The sequence below is a fragment of the Lathamus discolor genome, chromosome 5 (assembly GCF_037157495.1).
Source record: "Lathamus discolor isolate bLatDis1 chromosome 5, bLatDis1.hap1, whole genome shotgun sequence".
In the NCBI taxonomy this organism is placed as follows: domain Eukaryota; kingdom Metazoa; phylum Chordata; class Aves; order Psittaciformes; family Psittacidae; genus Lathamus; species Lathamus discolor.
Genome location: NC_088888.1, coordinates 95,761,074 through 95,774,444, shown reverse-complemented (window position 1 = coordinate 95,774,444; position 13,371 = coordinate 95,761,074). Strand labels below are relative to the sequence as shown.

At 38.7% G+C, this 13,371-nt stretch overlaps 1 protein-coding gene across 4 annotated transcripts in view; it reads right to left on the bottom strand.

Annotated features, from left to right (window-relative positions):
* The window catches only part of ASAP2 (ArfGAP with SH3 domain, ankyrin repeat and PH domain 2), an 89,818-nt gene that overhangs the window by 75,660 nt on the left and 787 nt on the right, over positions 1-13,371 (bottom strand). The window lies entirely within an intron of this gene.

Here is a 13,371-nt window from a genome sequence, read left to right as displayed (position 1 = left end):
ATGAAATATTAATATACTGACTTCAGATCCAATATAAACAATTTTCTTAACCATTATATATTTAAAATAAAATTTAGTATTACTCTCCATTTCAGTAATCTGCATTAAAGTATCGGGCCACTCAACAGCCACAAATACTTTTGTACTTGTCCCATTCCAGTATTTCAGAGTAAGTAATAAAGCCAGAGGCTACTGTAGATGCTGAACGCAAATAGCAATCTCCTTCCCCAAAACAAAAGGACTCAAGAAGAAATTTGGTCAGTTAGTAAGGAAAAGAGAAGTGATCCAATAATGACTGCAGAGACAGCAGAGCAAGAATCCACTCTTGTGCCTTACTGGGCTGGTCTTGTTTAAGAAGTAACAAAAGCACGTTTTGACTACTCATACCCAGCAAGCACAATCGTTTAGCTTTTCTGGTGTATCTTTACCGGCAATCTGATATTTGCTGTAATTAATCCTCTCTAACGCAAAAGATCAGAGATATCCACAGACATTCATCTCTGTTATCCTTCTGTTAGAAACAAACTGCCTACACTGCTGGCCTCAATCCACTTTTCTGCTACAGAAGGTGGTAAAAAGCTTCCTAAATTATGTTATCCCCCTCCAAAATCCTCTTTCCATTCTCCTATTGTTATGTCATTTCCTCCCACCATGTATTAGGTTTCTTTTTTAAATTCTCTCCAGTTTCCTTCCACTGATCACCTTGCACATTGAGGGAAGGACTTACACAAAGAGTGGAAAAAAAAGCCCTCTTAGGCATAGTCTTGGGCAAGGCATTCTAGTCTCTAATGCATTCTAGCAGAAGAATTGTAAGAGCTTTAATTTGGGCAATTACTTTATTTGTAGTGTGCATGTGAAGCAATGTTCCAGAACATTATATTCTACAGTAGCTATGACAGTTGATTTGTATAAACTCTTGGGTGCGAGACCTGTCTACTTAAGAGACTCTGAAGGTACACAGACAGACATGCAATAAAAAATGACAGGGTTTATGGCAGAATTGTCTCTGCAAATTCCCCTCCCACAAAAGCATTATTTCTCCAGCATCTGGGTTTGTGGTTCTTGCAGGCCCAATGCCAAAGCAATCTGTCTGAACAAGCACTGGTCTATTTGGCAGAAAAATGTAGCAAGCATTTTGGCTAGAAACTATTGTGCATACAACTAAGGGTACGCACAGTGGAAAGAGGTATTACCACTGCTTTAGGAAATTAATACTTTTAAGTAAAAGGTAATTCTGCTGCAAAGGTAAAACTTGGGAAAATCTGACACTGCTCTGTGTTGTATATAAAACCACACTTGAGCATGATGACTTTGTACAATGACTTTATTATTTTACAAAGCAAAGATGTGAGGCCTCAAAATAAGAGTTCTCTAACAAACCACTTCCATACTGAAGAGAGATCCCCAATGAGAAGTTCAGAGCCTACAAAATATTACATCATTAATACAAGTCACTACATGATACCATTGCACGCTGAACAGAAAAGGTGCTGCATCTGTGTATTAATCACTCCATTTCCGTATGTTCCCTCACTACAAAAAGTCGGAAATGCAACACATACTTAAGCAGGGAGCAGACAGCAAGTATTTTTGCATAATAAAACCTCTTGCCTAAGAGAAAAGAATGAAGGCCACTTATGCCAACTATTTCTCCAGAACACATCCACCACCTGCATTAAACAATTTTTATACTGATAAATATATTTTCCTTTTTATTTCATCACAAACATTGCAGCTATCAGTTTTCAAAGGCAACATGACTGTACTTTAAATACAGAGGTCATAAGCAATGTAATAAACTTGATGCACTTTCTACAATGGCTCATTTTTAAACAAAGATTGTGTAAATAATTATTATTTAATTGTTGCTTAATTTTCCACCTGCACTAACCAATTCCTGATACCCACGTCTATGTATTTAGTATTACGTGCTTCAACATCCTAAGATATATCATTATGTAAAACAAAGTAATATAGATAACAAGATAAAGTTCCAGTGACAACTGTCTTGAACAGCCAAGTAATCTTTGACATCCCTCAATCCATGTCAAAATTCTCTGCTTCTGAAGACTGTTTCCTTTTACAATTTAATACATATTATATAGTTAATCTTTCAGTTTCATTTGAAGTTCTCACATGAAAGCCCTGTGTCAAATGATAAAAGTTCTTCAAACAAGTAAATTAACAACTAAAGCAACAATTAAACAATAAATAAGCATGTTTTATTTATACACCCTTTTCTCTTGAAACAATAAAACTGCTTCCATTTTACAGTGGCTTCCAGACTTCAGCCCGCAATTTTCACTCCAACCTCTCCATAATTCAGCACACCAACTTTGAAAACCTCTGCAGGGTCTCTCAGTATTACATTTCCCCCCCCATTAAAAAAACCTGCCTGATATCATAATTAACAGCAGCTAATGCAAATATAAGATTAGCCAATTTATGCCAATTAAACATTTCATAACATCAGTATCTTCCCCTTTTGACTAAACTGAAAAATAAACTGCATCAATTTCATTTTTTTTATGCTTTGTCATACTGCAGATGTGGGTAAAGAGCTCGTTTTTATTATATAAATGAATAAACATAGTATTTTGTGTATTTCCATCTGGGAATTTGTTTTTAAATGAAAGAATGCATCCAAACCATGCCATCTATTGTTGTTCATTTTAGGTGCCCAACTAAAGAAATCTCAAGACAGTATTACAGTCTTGAAAACAACAATCTTGAATTCTGCTGGAATTTCAACAGCTATCTCTACAACTAAAATTAACAGGCACTCCTGTCACTAAGGACATCTTCCAAAATAATCCAAAATTACAGAGTTATTAGTGCACCAAACAGCAGACATAAGATACCATTTACATCATATTTGATGTAAAACCAAAAGCTTTGCCGAAATAATCAGGGAGTTCATATACACAGAAGGTATCTACAAAATGGGAGTACACAGTACTTCCCTACACCACTGAGCATTAGGAAGGTAGATTCACACATAGCTGCTACCTATGCCGAAACACTGAGCAACTTCTGCATTTTGAACTCAAGTAACTTAGAAGAGAGAAGCACACCCAGGTCTATCAGCATTTCTTAAAAGTTCTTAAAAAAAGTGGAAACAGGTACTGAAGCAACTGACTGAAAATTAAGAGAAAAATGCCTGAATCTATATGTGACCAAGCACCATCTGTCCATGCACCATCAGCACATCCATATGGCTTGGGGGAGAAGGAAGGCAGTGGCAAACCCTATCACTCCATCCCTAGCAGAGAAGACTGACTGAAAATACTTACATGAAAAGCTCATCATCCACCACCAGAGCAGTTAAGCAACAGAAGAGAATGAACTAAGCAAAATAATGAATGAAACCAAACAATAAGCAGCTTACAAAAGATTTTACTACTTCATTGCTTCTTCAATGCTACTCTCTTCAGTGCAGCTAGCATCTACTCTACATGGAGCCCAAAGTGTAGGAGGGCTCTGCTGGTGTTTTTTCTGTTGTTGTGTAACATACACCTACAGTTCTGGAAAACAAACAAATGATTAAAAACATGTGCTTTGCAAGACTCTATAGTGCAGGTTTTGTGTATGACAACAGAGCAGAGGCTCTGTGTTTGCATGTGCTAAGGAAATTTCCACTCCTATTGCTATAGCCAAACAGTAATCCTGTTTGATTGAAGGGGATTAAAATGATTAGCAAATGCATTTGTTTCTAAGTTGCCTTCCCTAGAATACAATGTAATTTCCCTTGAAATTCCTAGGAAAGAAATCTTTCACTAACAAAGAAGAGAAACTATAAAACATGAGAAAATAATCCATACGAATGTTCACATTGCTTCACTCTTTTCTCCCTTCCTATACGTCTTCTAAATGTAGAACCAAGCTTTCAGGAACTTAAAAGTGATTTGTTTAGCTCTAATCACTTCAGCTGTTTGATGTATCTACACACATACTTAGCATAATGCCTAGACAGAATTATGGATTTCAGACTGCAACTACATTGATAATCTGATCTTTAATCAGGAATAGCTGAGGGGTCCACAAACAGCAGATGGTTCTATATACCACACTGTTCCAAGGTAATGAGGAGCAGAGTTTCAGCCTTCCCTCTCAATTCCCTATTTCTTCTTGGTTTAACAATCAGATACAAGAATTTATACTGTAGTTTCTTTCATGTTAACTTTTACAGCTACCTCAAAGAATATACTCCAAAGAAATACATTGTGCTGCACAAGGTCATTTCAACAGTAAATATTTTTGTGAAACAGAGCTCACGTATAAAAACAAGCAAATTTTTCAAATTCTACCCAACACCTACTCACTGAAAACAAAGTCTTCTACTACTCTGGATGAAGGTACACTACCCAAGCTTATTTCCTGCAAAGCAGCACTGCTCAGGAGAAACAAAGCTATTCAGTTACAACACTGTATCACATTTCCTCCATCAGTAAATTCTCCCCCACGAGGTAACTTTCTCTTTCCAATTAAAATTGAGATATATACAACAGCTGAAGTCTGCATAATACTCCATACTACATCACATTTTCTAGATATATAATGTGCAGAACTCTTCTGCTCTCCTTAACTACAGGGTAGGATGTAGCTATGATATCACTGTTACCCACTTTTCTCCATCACTGTCCCTTCCCTGCCTCATTACTAGACTGATCTTTTTCACATTAGCCCTCCCTCCACATTCTCTGTCTGGTGTTTCCATCCTACTTCCTACATAAACATTGTTGTACTCCCCCTTCCTCTGCAGTTCCTGTTAATTCCGATTCCCCTGAACTCCAGACTTCTGAAGCATTTCCTTATCCCCTCCTTAATACTTCTCCCTATATCCTAATTCCTGACCCTCACAATCCTGATTCATCACAATACTTCTGCCTTTGGATGACTCTCAGCTACCAGTTTAATTCAGGTTCGCTTTTCTTGCTTTTCACTTCTGTCTCATCCTCATATTACCTCTTGGACATTTCAGCTAATACTTTCCAAGTCTTATTTTCATTTGCATTCCCACTTTTTGTTGCTTCTCCTTCACTTGTTGCTTTACTCCTCCACTAAGCTCTACATTGATGTAAACTTCATTAAATAAGTCTGGATTTAGTCCAAATAAAAGCTGATGGTCATCTGAACCACAAAAAAGTCTCTTATCTAATACCCAAACTCTTCAAGCTTATGTCTCTTCCCCCCTCCCCTCCCCACACTGAGAGCAATTACATGTAGTAAACACTTCGCACACAGAACAGCCTGAGCTTGATACTAGCAGTGAGCCTGTGTGGGGAAAAGGCTATGAAAAAAAAAGGAGAAACAATCCCACCGTCAGCTTGCAATAAGATCAGTAGTTATGTACACCTAACCACCACCAAAAAACAAATAAAAAAAAAAAATACCACCAAAACCCCATCTGTCTGTTAAAATGGACTGAAGCAGAGATTTTTAACTCTATTCTAGGTGTAATCACCCTCTACAGCTTTACAAGTGTAAGTCTCAGTAATTCTATTTTTCCATGAGAAATTGCCAGCACAGATGAAAGCTTAAACAAGGAGCTACACAATCTGTCCTAATATGAAGTTCTTGAGTATCTATGCTACAACTTAAAGCATGAAAGCATATGTGAAAGTACTGTCTACTTGCATAGTAGTGGCAGATACTTGTTCACAGTATTTTTCTATTGTGGAAGCAGGAAGGGGAACTGGTTACTTTGCTAACCTGCCACTCCTCCAGGGATACCTGCAAGCTATGAGCAAGAACACCTCTCCTCCTCAATGTAACAGTTTTATGGCCTGCATTTCTACATCCTTTGCAAACTTTTTTACTAGCTGCAAATACTTCCTTTCTCTGAACCCTTGCTTTCTGAACACTAAGCCTAAATCAGCTATCATCCTACCCTTCAGAGTATTTGCTAGGAGTATCTGCTAGTTACCATCCCAGTTCTTCCAGAATCCTGGAAAATAAGTTAACCAGCCCCAACAAGCTGAGTATTTTAAGCTCACAGTTTTATTATTTTATTTGCTGCTTTGCTTACTTGCATCCCTCTCTCTGCTATGCACCCTACCTTCTCCCATACTTTGAGCTCAGAAACTGCAGCAGGACACTCATTTAGATCTGCCAGTATCTACATTATCTTTAATACTACTACATTTTAACTGTATTATCCTTTCTTTTTCTCCTCACAACTCTATGTGATTAAACAGTGATTTTGCTTTCTTTACTGTCTGCTCTCCTTCCTAAAGGAACCTGACTTCTGCAAATTTGTCTTTTGTTTTCTCTCATACTCTTTAATCCAAAACTCTACTCTGACTACATGTCTTTTTCTTCCCATTTCTGACAGGCCTGGCTCATCTGGGACATTCTTCTTGATGTTTTTCAAGTCTGTAGTTTTTCCTGACAATTTTCCCCTTTCTTAGGATAGTTCATGAACATCCTTCCAGCTTTAGTACATAACATCTTTAGCTCTGCAGCACTCACCAGCTCTCAGTTTATTGACTTGTTTCTTAAATATATTTTTTTGCTTGTTTTTGTTTTTAGTACACAATGAATGCAGCCTCAGTCATTCAAACACTCCACTCGTTTCCAGTGTCATCCACAACATCCACTTGATTTCTGCTAATTCAGTGATTCTCACATTAGCTTCTCCTGCCTCTGTCATCTTGGCTTGTCATCACATAACATGGCTGAAATACAGATCTTATTTATTCCTCTTGCACTCTTCCTCCATGCTTGCAGTGTTAGCAGAGAGCCCGCTTTACAAGACCATAACCAACAGGTTCTCTTAAACTGAAACCTGTCTATCATCAACCATACAGATCCTTTCTGCATATTATCGCTAAAATACAAACTTTTACTCTAAGCTAAGCTTTTTATCCATGATCTCATAATTTAATTATTTCAACATTCTGGCCTTGACAAACACGGTCTTCCTCAGTCACATCCACTCATGATACTAAACCCTGAATCTCTCTCCGTATTTCTAAAAGCACTCTCCTTTGCATTAAATGTAAAAAGAATGATCTTTGATTTTAATACTTATCAGTAGGCAATTCCAACCATCTCGTTTACTCATGACACCCCCTCCCTCTGATCAGACTAACTCCAGCCACAAACAGCCATTTATTTTTTTTAGATCACGCCTTCATGTTTTTCTCCCAATGCTTAGTTGGTGCTTATCTTACCAACACCTACATTTTATAGCTTTCACAAACTCTTCTGAACTATGTATCACTAGACATAGAATGAGAAGGAGAGCAAGGATGGAAGACAGCCTCACAGCTGGAGAAGCTACAGAAAGATTTCACACGGAGAATGTCTCTTCCTCCCTCTCTAGCAATTTCATGAATAATACAACATTTACTCGGAGCAAGTGAGGACTGAGGGTAAGTGAAGATTCTTGCTGTGAGCCCATCCATAAGAGACACCCCAACTTAGGGGGAAGGTCATGTGAGCTCCAGCCATGGATCTAGTACCATGGACAGGGCTGGGCCAAGGCTGCCAGAGAAGGCGCAAAGCACCACTGACCTCTGCAGAGGTCAGGCAAAGCATCACTGACCTCTTCAGCAAAGGGGCTTTGAAAAGTTGAGATAAGGAGACCCTAAACATCAAAAAAGTACGAGAAGCTATACCCAAGACAGAGGGAAGAGTTAACCTAAATAGGGCTAAGCCCAACTTTCCCAGAGCTAATATATACACATGGAAGGTGCAAATGATAAAAAAAAAAATAAAATAAAAACTGAACTACAGTGTTTAAGAATCACTAATGCACACAAATAAACCACAGCAACTCAGCTACAAACACAGCACACTAGTCAGGTGCACCAAGTTTTCTTGGATACCTCCACCTCATCAGCCATGTCCACTTGACATGTGGACTGTAAGTGCTTTGGAACAGGGATTAGACTTTTATCCTGTGACTTTGCAATGCTTTTCAGAACAAATGCCCCACCTCTACCTACCATTTCTTTATATTATGGTTAAAAGAGAACAACATGAAGATGAGAAGAGGAAGTGAAGGTGGATTAAACCTAAGCAGAATTAGCCACTTCCCACATCTACTCTCTTTTAGCATCAGCAAGAAATATACTAAATCCAGATGATTCTGAGAAATGCAGTGGCGCTAGGGAAAACTCAAAAGACAAAAGCCACAGCTCATGAAATCCTTCAGAAGAGTACATATTTTCCATTGATCCTCCTATGGGGAATGGGAGCATTTGGTAACAGTAAGCAGAAACATCATTAGATGCACCAAAGTAAGGTGCACAGCAAGCTACTTAATATGGCTTGAAATTGCTTTAACTGACTGCACATTGTCTGCACTTTAAAAGTTTAAGGTTTTAATTCTGTATTTTAAAATATGCACAACACTCCAGCTGAAGATCTGCAGTTTAGCTGCTGTATTTCTGCAACTTCTGCAACAATGCTCTTTATTCCTCTCAGAAAGAAAAATATTCCCACACTCCTTTTGAAATCAGAATACCATTTGTGTCGATGCTGATGACAGAGAATCACAATTCCAGAAAGGAAGCAGCAGTTGACATTAAAAAAAAAAAGTTTTAAACAGTATATAATTGATGAACTGCAGCAAGGTAAGAAAAGTGTGAAAATATATTCTAGCAAACACCACATTATATTGGGCAAAGATGTATTTTAATAAAAGGAAATTTACAAGTAATAGCATTAAATTTCTCAAAATGCACTGCAACATATGACATTTCCTACTGCTTCTCTAAGTACACAAGAACACCTTGTTCACATAGCTTCCCAAAACAAGTCACAAACATGCACATAGGAAGACGGAACTCCAGTCCTAAAGACCTGACAAGCAAAAAATACATAATGGGGAAAGCAGAAATTTAAAAAACCCCACATGTGTATGCATGTCTCCAGTCTCACATTCACCCACCCTATCAAGCTGCTATTCCTTCTTGCCCTTGTTAGCTTCGTAGAACCAAAATGAAGCACAGAGAATTAAAGAATTTTAACATCCAAGAGGGAACAAAACTCAAGCATCAAGCCCTCATGCCTCTCCAAGCCAGCTGAAAATGGTGGGATTGCCTCAGGTGGCCTATAGAACAAAGGCAGGTAGAGGCCTGAAATTACAAGTTATGGCTTTAACATTAATTGCATGGATTTTATAAAATTCCTGGAGAGTGGCTTATAAATAGACCTCAAACAATTTAAATCTACTTCTATGCAGAGAACTAAGACCATCCTCACTACTACTGTACCGTTTCTTTTGATTTTATGTTTTCAATCTTTCCACCACATATTCATCCTGTCTGCTTCTTACAGGACATTCATCCCAGCAGCAAGAGTTACTAGGGTGGGGAGGGTGTTCCAGTAATTTATTAAACTGTCAATATTGCCATTCTCCTCTCTTCATAGGGAAATCCATGCATGCAACAAAGTTTAAGTAGGTGGGTAAACTTTGCACCTCAAGTCAACCTCACCATCAAGACGTTAGATGGAAATGTCTTCAGCACACGAACTGTCTGCTACCCTCTGTTCACACAGTAACCTGCACAACAGCCCCCTACCCTTCTTTCTTGGTCCACAAGCACTGGACCACAATAAACAGGTAGAACAGAAATAAACAGGGAGGATTTTTATGGCCTTCAGTTCCAGTTTATTGTAAAACTTAACTCATGCTTAAAAAAAAAAGTCACACACTTAGATTCTAATCATTAAAATACTATAAAAAATAATTTCTAGAAATCTTTAAAGTTCACAGCTATTAGGAGCACTTTGCAGGCTCCATTACAGTCTGGGGACTATTTTATTTAACTTATAGCACAAAAAAGAAAGAAGTGTGTGTTCTAAGTAACAGCAGTACTAAAATCAGATTTTTAAGCTTTTGTACCTTAAGAATGGTCACCATGCATTTTTAGATCCTGGGACCTTTAACAGCAAGTCAACTAAAAAGACTGCATTTGTCAGACTAGATTACTGATTTCAAGGAACAACTCCCCCAGTCATGTGGCTGTGCTCTGCACTCCATCAATTAAAACTTGTTTAATCTTAGTCACTATCATATACGCAAAGATTAAACAGTAACCTGTAAGGGCCTGTGACACATACTGTTCACTTTTAATTTTGTTTTAGCAGAAGCTAAAGTTTCCCAACATTTTGCTAAGCAACATCCTAATCTGAGAACAACGCAGATAGTACATGATTCCTTTTCCTCTGAAACCATGCTGTGTTCTATAAGCATGCCTTTCCTAATCCCTTTTCCACTACCGACTGCAAAGGATCAGATTCTCTTCCAACTGTCTGAATAAGCACCAGTTCCCAAACTGCAGTGCAGGAGCTTTTGGTGATCACAAAAGGCCATTATCCAGGGTCTGTAAGCGGTGTTACAATCACATAAACCAGTAAAATTCAACATACTTTCAGCTGGTACTGAAAATCAATCATATTTTTCAATTGACATAGGTCAGTTAAGACAAGTTCAGAAAACACTGATTTAGGGCAATACCATTGCCCACAGAGATGTATTGGTAAATTATACACTTATAATTGTCCAACATCTTATTGACTTCCTCACTCACCAAGCTTTTTCCACTCCATCACTGAAAGCCAAGGCCTCATTAACTAAACTTTTAAGACACTATTAGATACCTGCTAATTACCTAAGAATCACAAAACTGGTAAGCCACAATGTTAAGTGCAAAAGACTTCCCAGTGGAATCTGAAAGCAGGTATCTGCACAGAGCTGAGTTCGGGCTAACAAGTCACATTAGCCCCTACCTCCTGTGCTTTTGCTCTGCCTCCCCCTGTGCCTCTGCTTCCAAGGAGGGGCCTGGGAGACTCAAGCTGGCTTCATGCAGGCAGTGCATAGTCCATTCCAGAAATGGATTTGCTGGGAAAAGCAGTTAAAAGACATCCTCAGAGCATCAGTATTAACCAGTTAATTTGTTATTTAATGCATGTATACAATATCCTGGAAAATAAACACTTAAGTGTCTTCAATTAATTAACTAACTCTTCAGTCACTTGTTAAAACCAATGCTTACACAAATCCAGCAGCCAGCATGGTTTCAACTTACCTATTAACTGTTTTGAATAACATGTTCCCTAAACTATACACAGCCAGACTTCCTAGTTTTCAGAACTGTACTCTCTACTGCAACACAGCAGCACACACTGGAAAATGATGCTTTACAGTGCCTGTGACATTAAATAAGCACAGCTCCTTTGTGTTACCTGTACATTTTTAGATGCATTCTTTACTAAGTCTTAGTTCATAACAAGCTGATGAACTAATTCTTGCCTAGTATTTTAGGAAAAAAGGTGCTGAGCACTGATATCTCTCTTACACAACTTACAGACAGCTTTCTATCAAAGATCACAACCTGAAAAACCAGGCACATCATCCTAAATGACCTGAGTATTTCCAAACCAAAGAAGTCTAAATTTGAAAAAATATCTTACAGTTTGAAAAATTAATTTGTTCCTCTTGATAAATCAGAGAAAAAAATTCAATAGTCATTTCAACACAGGCTTTAGGACAGCATACAAACAGGCAGCAACTACTGATACTTTGCCAAAAGTGCCAGATAGATGAATACTATTAAGAACAGCTATAGCCAGTGCGAACTCTCATATCCTGCCTTGCAAACTTCATTTAGATCCATAAGACACTAAGCACATTCTTTATCATTATTAATATAAGAGATAATTTTTGTACCTAAAATAGCAGTGTCTAATTTCCAAAATATGCAGATACAAAGATTTATCATATTGATTTTCTTTCTCTGTTACACTTCCCCAAAGTGAAGAGAGATGTGACACAAAAACAAAATGCTAAGCAGATTAAATACGTAATCCACCATATTCAAATTTGTAAATGCATATCATTCTCATGTAAAAAAAGTTTTCAAAATGTAACTTATTGAGTTAAATCTTTAAAAGACTTTAAGACGCTACAAATTTTATGCCGTCATACATACATTTGGTATCATCAGAAATTAAAATCATTTTTCCATGTTTTTTCTGAGAAGCGTTATGACATCTGTGTAACCATACAGCTTTAGAAATTGAGATTTAGAGAAAGACCAATTTTCGTGAGACTTGTAATAATCTCTAAATGCAGCAAAACTGCTTTTGACCCAAATGCTAACTTCAGTTATGTGATAATCAACTATTAAGCAGCTCTACCTTACAACAGATTCACTATTAAAAATAATCTTTAAGAAAAAGTTACCTTTGATTCAGAATTGCTGATATTCAGACTATCAGGTTAATAAAATATAATTAAATCCAGGAATTTAAGTGCAAGCTTGCAGGGAAGAAAATTATCTCAGGAACAAAACTAACTCCTTCCGTGCAGATTATTTTGAATTCAACTCCCTGCTCTAGTGGCTTTGGGAACTGGCAAAACAGGAAAATCTTGAAAAGGGTGTTTAAACACCTAACCCAGGTTTTGTTCACTTAAGACACGTTAATAATCCATTGCTAGTGGCAGTTCTTTTGTAAGAGAACATCAACTACTGACAAGACTCTTTCTGCTGAAGAGGCTCTTTTTAAAATACATGCTTACTTCAAAACAAATCAACTAAACAATATAAGAACTCATGTAACAGGTAGATGGAGCAAATTAATCTGCATCACAAGCAAGATTCCCTCCTCCTACAAGTTACTTCAGAGAAGCTGCTAGAGGAACCAAGATACACAGATGCTTCCCATTTCATTGTGCGCATATAACTGGGATGTGGAATGTGCTCTCACTGTGTTCAGACCTGTCCCAGATTTCCCTCTGATTTGAAACAGGAGGGAAGACTCTCAGTCTCTCTCTCTCCCCCCAGCGCTGGCAGCCACCCTCCGCAGCAGGGAGGGCTTTTACCGCCAGGTTCAACGGCACGTTTCGAGTACTTTGAAAGAAATACAAACCGGTCTCTCCCAGACAAAAGCGACTCCTACTAAAGTATCCGCAGCACAGGCTGTCCAAGAGGAGGCAGGAAAGAGGGGGCTCCGGCGCACCGAGGGGAGGCCGAGCCGGCGCCGCTCCGGGGGGCTGTCTAGCGAGGGGCAGGCATCGCCTCACGGCCCTGGAGAAGCGGTTCCTGAGGCAACGCTACTTTAACGCATATGTCCGAGGGGAAGGAGATGTTTCAATTTCTACGCACAGGGACTGGGAAGAAGATTAAATCCCACCTGCGCAGGCAGACACACACACACACACACACATTGGTAAAGGGCACTCCAACCTCTTGTACCGCCGGGCTGGCAGGGCCGAAGCCCCCCACAGTGGGGCGGGAAGAAGGCGCGGGGGGGCCGAGGCGTTTCAGGTGTCGCTGTAAAGGAAAGGGCAGAGGGGGGAGGCTGGAGAATTCAAATAACCCCCCGGGTAAAAGGGAAGGTGAAAGGGCAGGAGGA